Source organism: Gavialis gangeticus, unplaced genomic scaffold, assembly GCF_001723915.1.
Source record: "Gavialis gangeticus isolate Ggan-Ray unplaced genomic scaffold, GavGan_comp1, whole genome shotgun sequence".
In the NCBI taxonomy this organism is placed as follows: Eukaryota; Metazoa; Chordata; order Crocodylia; family Gavialidae; genus Gavialis; species Gavialis gangeticus.
Genome location: NW_017729006.1, coordinates 9,529,857 through 9,538,293, shown reverse-complemented (window position 1 = coordinate 9,538,293; position 8,437 = coordinate 9,529,857).

The following is an 8,437-nucleotide window of genomic DNA, read 5'->3' as shown; positions in this document are numbered from 1 at the left end:
TTTTTTTTTTTTTTTTTTTTTTTTTTTTTAGGTAAAAACTCTTGTTTTTATTAATAGTTATATCTTAAGTGTAAAACGTTAAGGTGTTATTCCGGTTCATTAGAAATCTGTTTACAAGCCTATTTAGCCCCTTCACTGAGTGCTGCAGGAGTGTTACTTTGAAACAAAGCTTCAACAAGACATGCCAACAAGCTCAGAAACATCCACTAGGATAAAAAACATTCTTTATAAATAATTTAGAGCCTTTCTGCAGTGACAAAGACTTCTTGCCCTGTGAAATTTCAAAACACAAGAGTGAAGAAAATGCTGCAACTGCTATTGGTGCCACAGTACATTCGTTCGTATTTGTGCACTCTCTTTCTCTTCCTCTCTCTCTGTGACATTGCAAGTGGCTGTTCTGAAACTCCTTATGACACGGAGCGCATGATATCACCAGAGAACAGATAGGGAGCAGGATCAATTAAAGTCTCTCTTTGTACAAATATTCTATATTTGCAATAAAAAAGGAAAGTGAAAAAACAGACTCTGTAAAAATGTTACAAACCAGAAAATTATTCAGTATTTCCCATGAGGTACTGCTGGCTTTTTACAAAGCTTCCACAGAAGTGTTTAGATACTTTGTTGTTATGAATAGTGAATCTCTGATTTAATAAATCCAAGTGCCTGTTCCTTCAAAGTACACGCACAAAGGGTGGTACATGAGAGCATAAAGGGCTTGATACTGTACATGGACTTAAGAATTTTTTCCAAAGACTTGATCCAGCTCTAAGTGATGATGACAAAGAGGAAAAGAGAAAGCAAGGGAATCCAGTCGTGTAAAGAACTTAATGGCAAAGTGCTTTGCTAAATTGGAGCCAGAATGCTTAACACGTTGCAAGGTCAAGCTAAGTCTGCTGAATGCTCCTGTTGACAAAGGGAAAAAGTGTATCGCTGGGTGCTCCCTTCCATGTCTCCAATCACCGGCCTGTCCGTCTCATCATAATGCTTTTGATTTTGATGGGTCAGGCATACAACATGTTTCTACTTGTTGTGGAAAACAGTCACAATTATGTCACTGTTACCAAACAAACTGGACTGCTGACCAGTCTTTTTTTCAGGCCTCTACCCATTACCCTCAGTGTAGAGTTGTGAGGTTTTCTCACTGTCACTCTGGTCTCTTGGTTACAGTCAACATGCATAAATGGTGGTTTACCTCATTATGTCTGACCTAGATTCAGGGCTTGAACTGTGACCCCTCCAAGAGCAATGATACTGGTTAATACAGTGACTGAACAGTCTTGTTAAAGACAAATATAATTTACCTACCTCATAATTGTATATTAAAAACAGAAACAGACTAGGTGCATGTCTAGCTTACTGTGTGTATAACTGTAATTCAGGCTTACTGTATCTTCTACATGGGGACACTGGAAGGGTAAACTCCATCTCAACTCTTTCATAGATCTTAACATATGTCAGTCTGTCCCATGGTTAGATCACACTCCCTTAGCTACTTGCTGCCTTATTCTCAAGACACATTTTAATGGCTTACTTCTCTTTTGATCTCTAGCTTTATATCCTGTCTAAATAACTATGCCACTTTGGCCTCATGCCACTGCCTTGTAATTGGCCCAGTGTTTGCTGAGAATGTCTTCATCTAAAACCATTGTGTTGCCTTCCTGTTTGTTTCTTCCACAGTTCCATTGAACTATATCACTACTTCTGTATAAGAAAAAACAAAGGCTTTTATTGTATGATAAAAAGGGAGTGACGGTGGGGAGGGGATGGAGGGCAGGGAAGAGTGCCCTGAGGAAGAGTACTTTTTGCCCAAAAGCCTAACTATATATAGTTGCTCCAAAAAAAGTATCACCAAAAAACCCCACCTTGCGTCTTGTATATTTCCTGGACCATCACAGCTACAATATTCCAGCTCTACTATACAGAAGAAAGTCTTGTGACCCCTCAATACCCAATAACACTCACCTCTACTGACCAGGTTACATATTTTCTTAAAGCAGTTACCATCCTAGAATCACTAACATTATCACATAGTATCTCCATATCTGCTACTCTTGGTGCTTATCCTTAGTAGAAAGTTTCATAAAAACTAAGGGTGTGCAAAATGGGCTGTATTAGATTTGGATTTGGATTCAGCCTGAATTGGAACAGTGATTTGGATCACTGCCCCCGATTTGATTTGGCCGAATCTGAAGATTCGATGCTGATCTGGAGAATCAGCAATTTGGACATAGACACAGCTTTAAATGTTTTTTCTACCCAGACCCAGGAGGCACCAGTTGCCAAGCTGGTAGAGGTGTGGGCGGGGAGGGGCACAATGCGCTCCTCAGCAGACCTGCAAGTGGATTGGAAGTGCTTCTGGGTCTGCTGCTGCGCACACTGGGGACCCCCCCGTGTTTCTGTGGGATGCTCCATCTGCTCCAGCATCTCAGCATTCATGAGCTGCCTGGTACCTAGAGGTATGAAAAAAAAGCATTTAAAGTTGTGTCTGTGTCCGAATCGCTGAATCTTTCCGAATCTCTCTGAATTGATTCAGAGTGTTCTGATTCAATTCGGAGAGATTAAAGGGTCTCCTGATTTGATTCGGATTCGGAGATTCGGCCACTGAATAGGGTCAAATCTCCGCCAAATCAAATCAAGGACCGAAGCTTCGCATAGCTCTAATAAAAACTGCAAAACCTGCATGTGTCCCCTGAAAATGCTGGAAGAGGGTCACACAGCACTCCTTGAACCATCCCAAACAGGGGCTTGGAAGATCAAGGCTAAAGTCATCCTTCACGATGGGAAGGCACTCAGACATTTGATATTCAGGATTCGAACACAGAGAAAGCTGCTGCTCCCAGCATGCACTGGGGTACAACAATGCTGATAATAGATGCTGAAGAAAGAGACAAAAGGATTTGGAATCAGACATCAGAAATCTCTGTTTAACTCTGTGCAATGGAAAAATTTCTGGATTTTGACAGCATATGGGACTGGAAAAACTGCTTCAGAGATTGTTAGAAGCACTGATGCTTAGAAGCAGAATCGGGTATGACAGGAATGAGGTGGGGGAAATGCACTGGAAAAAATAATGGGGGAAAAAATAATAATAACCTAGTGCTCTCTAAAGTGAAAATCTATTCTATTAGTTGGAGCATTAAAAACATCCTTTTACTCACCCTTTTAAAAATGCTTTAGTTTTTAGTTTAAAAATGCCACAATTTTAAAATTATGGGCCTGATTCTTCTGGCACTTACACTATTGTAAATGAGTAAAACTTCAATAAAATCAGTGGGCTCAGTTTTCTGGTATGGAGGGGCAGCTTAATATCAAGGGAGCAGCTCATTGATGGGTGTTTCGCTGACTTAAGAGTCCAGTTCTTGAGCCACAGATTTATCTGCAGAAGTTGCACGTCTTTCCACAGGGAAGAATAGGCTGAAGGTAGGATTCCTCTCCTGTTCTTTCCTCTGTCTGCTCTCTCTTCTCTGCTTTGAGGGCAAGATGCTTTCCCTCAAAGTGGGCTGTTGCTTGGTTGAAGTTGCAGCTCCACTGGAGCCAGTCAGCAGCCAGCTCCTCCTAGCTCTTGATGTCCATGTCTGTCTTTTGAGGCATGCTTACAATGCATCATTGTATCATTTTCTCTGGCTGCCAGATCTCAGACCACAGCTAAGGTGGGATTATGGCACTTATTTTAAGAGTCAAGAGTCAAACATTTGCACACAATGTCTGGTTCAGCAAAGTTGGTGTCTGAGGATCATGGACTCATGCTGGTAACACTGGCTTCAGCTAGGATGCTAGTCATTTGTGAGGTGATCTTTCTATTAGAAGATTTTCTGGAGGCATTGCTGGCTCTTGAGATGGCAATGGTAGGTCACCCATGTTTCATATCCATACAGGAGAGTGGGGATGATGATGACTGCATTGTAGACCTGAATCTTGATGTTTTTCTGGAAAGCATGATCACTAAAACATACCAAGGCAATTTTTCAAAGGAGGTGCTTGTCCACCAAATCCTTCACTGGATCTCCTCAATGTTTGCTTTCAGAGATGGGGCTACCAAGGTTAGGGAAGTGCTCAGCTACCTCCAAGGTCTTTCCTTTGATAGCAATTTAAGGAAGGATTTTACATTCATGGTTTGGAGCAGGCTGTCCGAAATTAAGGACAATAAGAAGTCCTTTAGATATATAGGGAGCAGAAGGAAGACCAAGGGAAATGTGGGGCTCTTGCAGAAGGGGACTGGACAGCTGATAAAAGACAGTCAGGAGAAAGCTGAACTCCTTAATGAATACTTTGCATTGGTGTTCCTGCATACAAATGCTGGTTGTCCACCTGGTTGGATACTGGATGGATGCGGGGGAGGCGACTGCAAACCAATGGTCAGTGTTGGACTGGTGAGCAAGCACTTAGAGCGGCTGAATGTATTCAAGTTGGCAGGACTGGACGGACTACATCCGAGAGTGCTGAGGGAAATGGCTGGAGTCATTGCGGGACCATTGGTGAAGTTATTTGAAGACTCCTGGTACTCAGGAGAGGTCCCAGAAGACTGGAAAAGGGCCATTGTGCTTCCAACTCCTAGCTTCATTTTTTAACCATCTTGTCTATTTCTTACAGTTTTTGTCTGTGAACTGAATGCACACTGCTGTAACATTTTCTCAGCCCTTCGAATAGGGTTGATGGATGAACTCCATGGCTAGGTGGGAAGTAACAGGGCATGAGTTGGGATGAGCAAGATAGCATCTAGGAATCTTTGTTTATTTTACTACAAATACAGCATGTCACATGCATCTCCTTTTAGTGTGGTGCGATGCTATGAAGTGAAGATGATAGATAATGTTTTTGTTTTTCAGTCCCCTGTTCCGATTGAAAATTGTTATGCAACTCTAAGCAAGCTGTCTGACCTGTACTTGCAAGGAGCAGGGTTTGGCACAGGTATAAGGGAAATGTGAACTCCTGAGGGCAGGTGGATTCAGGAGATAGGGAAATTACTTGTGTCAGCATTGTGCAACACTTGAGAACATGGATGAGTTCACAATGAATTGAAGGAGTGCTGAAACAGATCTAAGCTATTCCTTGTTGTATTTATTTACAGCAGACATACTCATACAAGTTGAAACCTCACTGCAGCTATCTTAACACGAATAGATCTTTGCTGAGTTGGATCTGAGGCCCTCTCTTTCATTGTCAGTTAAAGCATTTTTTGGTTTCTCCCTTCTGTGGATGATGCATCTAGCTTGGATAGATTTGTTTTTGAGGAACCACAAAAGATCCTGCAATGGCGGGAAAGTAGGATCATGAGAGGTTGGACCACAGAAGACTTCCATTGCCTGGAAGAAACTATGCATATCATGTTAGTAAGCATAGAACTGAATCTTCTTGGCTTTATCTTGTCACCACTGTTTTTTGTATTTGTCTCCTTCTGCTGAGATGAGGTGTCATCTTGCTATGTAGAATGAGTTCTTCTCTTCTGGCCGGCTTGTATCTTGGTGTTGCTCTTATCAAACCAATCTTGATTACTATAAGCAGCATACAGCATTGAACAATTAAGAACATAATCTGTGGATTATTTTTTCAAGTTAAAATAAACAGGTTTAACTTTTGGATGTTATGGACGTATGGACATCTGAAAACCTTGCTGGCCAGCACTTGATTTGGAGACAAACAGTGCATATCTAGAACATTAACATTCATCTGCTCCTTGTGGTCTCATTCCTTGAAATAAGTAGGATTGACAGCTTTGGGTTGGTATTTGTATGGCTAACTTTTATCTGGCCAGTAAAAAAAGTGTCCTGAAGCTCTGTTTCCTTTTATATTCTTGCTTGTACCACGAAAGCTAGTTATTTCATCTGAATCAGAGTTGAGGGGATATAAATAGTTAAGACTTGTACAAATATTATTTTTAGTTTAAATACTCTGAAAATAGAAAGCAGCCATGCAATTATGAAACAGTGCTCTCAAAAATACAAAAGGAGGCAAGGATTTTACTACAGAAGAATTATATTTTTTCTTTCTGTGGGAAAAAAACAAACAAACAATGTCTTAAAATATACACAGTACTATTACAAACTTACTGGATTTGAAAGACAGAGAGCACAGTAGTGTCACTAAAAAGGCATGCATTGGTGCTGCTGCACAGTAACACAAGTTACTGTGCATTAGTTTAGTACTTGTATAATCAAGTACTAAATTTAATGCACAGTAACTACAGCACATTAAAGAATGTGTAGACATGCCCAGTATGAACTGTACAGCTCCATTTGAATGAAAATCATATCAAACTTGAAGTTCCAAGCAGGCTGTATTGGGTTTCTGAATCCTTCCTAGACTCTCTTCTCAGCCAATTAAGAGATATGTTTATAGAAACATGCTATTTTTTTCCTTCAAATGACCACAACAAATCTAAGCTAACTTAAATTATGAAAGGACTTCTTATTTCTGTATGATAAAGTCCATGGGAAGTCAGCTGTCTTGAAAGAGGCACAGTTTCCCCCAAAATGAAGACAGAACTCTAAGAATGCTTAGATTGACTGAACAGCTGTTCAGTACACTTTCAGAGAGCTGTATTCTCTATATCTATCACTGGTGCAAGATCCCATACACCAATGTCATAGATGTGAACCAGTATACTTTTTGGACAAGCTACAAAACCATTTAACAATTATGTTATTTCCTGTAGCAACACAATATTCTCTGAATTGGAGGATGCCCCTATTAGGCTTCCTCCATCCCAGGGTGATGCCATCCTCATTGGGCCACACACCTCATTTGCTCCCCCTCTGACCACTTGACTCTTTCACTCCTGGCTCTCCAGTGGCTAGTTTTAACAGGAGGGGTGACAGGAACCCTCAATACCTTCCTAGACCTTGAGTTGGTGGTTAAGGTACTTTGCTAGGATATAGGAGGTATGGGTTCAAACCCACCTGGCTTGGGAGGGTCTAAAACCTGACTTACTCAATTCCAAGGCCTGTGTCCTATGCAGGCTATTAGGCTAAAAGATGGGTGGGCTGCCCTCCTTTTAGCTCAGAGAACCTTTTCACATTACTTCTGCTGTGGAACCCCTACCACTGACTCCATGGGCCATGTGAGCTGATACAGAGCCAGGCAGTGTACCATAACCCTGCCTGCTCTGCCATTACACTCAATGTGTTTGCAGAATCCCTGATGCCCTAATGTAGAAGCCCACAGGGTTCCACAGATCACAGCTTGAAAATTATTGTTCTAGATAATCATGGGTTTTCTTTGATTAAGGATTTGGGAACTCACACAAGGCTTTTGCAGTTTCCCAGATAGATTAGGATTGCAGAGTACAAATGGAGTAGAGGTTTCAGTAAACCACTTCTGAACATAAGCAGAAGGCCAAAAATGGAAACGTGTCTAAATTCCTTTACATCCTGTTGCTCAGAGTGGATTTGAATCCATGCCTAAAAGCAAAGCCATGTAAAATGCCACTTATGGTATGCCTGCACTGCTGGATGGCACTCAATGCCGGCACTGAGAACTAAGTCCCACCTACCAGCTCCCATTCCACATGCTCTAAGAAATGAGGCACTGAAAATCCCCCTCCCATCGCTGCTCTGTATGCGACGGGTGTGCATGTGTGTATGCATAGGTGTATGTGTCACTCCAGAGTGTCTTCACTTCCTCCCCTCTGATGTTAGAACATGCAGCATCTACATGTGTGCCAGACTGCACAGTTGTTACTGCACAGTCCCAACGCCGCTTGGGCTTTTTCCTATGCTACTGCGCAGTAGCAATGAGCTCATTGCTACTGCACAGTAGTGTCAGCATCACGGTTTGTGCCCACTGATGCTATATCATCGTAGCAATGAGCTAGGGTGACATAGCTCGTTATTACGGAGATGTAACGTCTTGTGTATATGTGCCCACACAGTAGGAACAGGTAGATGGAACTTAGTTTTCAGTAGTGGTCTTGAGTGCCCTAAAGGCAGCATATGTTGGAAGTGGATTACAATCAAGAAATGGAGGAATGTGGATCCAGCTAGCTATAGGCCCATCAGCCTGACTTCTATCCTGGGGAAGATCTTAGAAAAGTTTATTAAAGAGGCCATCCTTAATGGACTGGCCGATGCCAACATCCTAAGGGATAGCCAGCACGGGTTTGCTGTGGATAGGTCTTGCATGACCAATCTCATTTCCTTCTATGACCAGGTGACCTATCACCTGAACAAGGGAAAAGAGATTGATGTCATATATCTTGACTTCAAAAAAGCCTTTGATCTGGTATCCCATGATCACCTCTTGGCGAAACTGGCCAATTGTGGTCTTGGTCCACCATGATCCGCTGGCTGGGAAACTGGCTCTGTGGCTGGACCCAGAGGGTAGTACTTGATGGAAGTCAATCATCATGGTGTCCTGTGACCAGTGGGGTCCCCCAAGGCTCCATCCTTGGACCCATATTGTTCAACATCTTCATTAATGATGTGGACATTGGAGTCAGAAG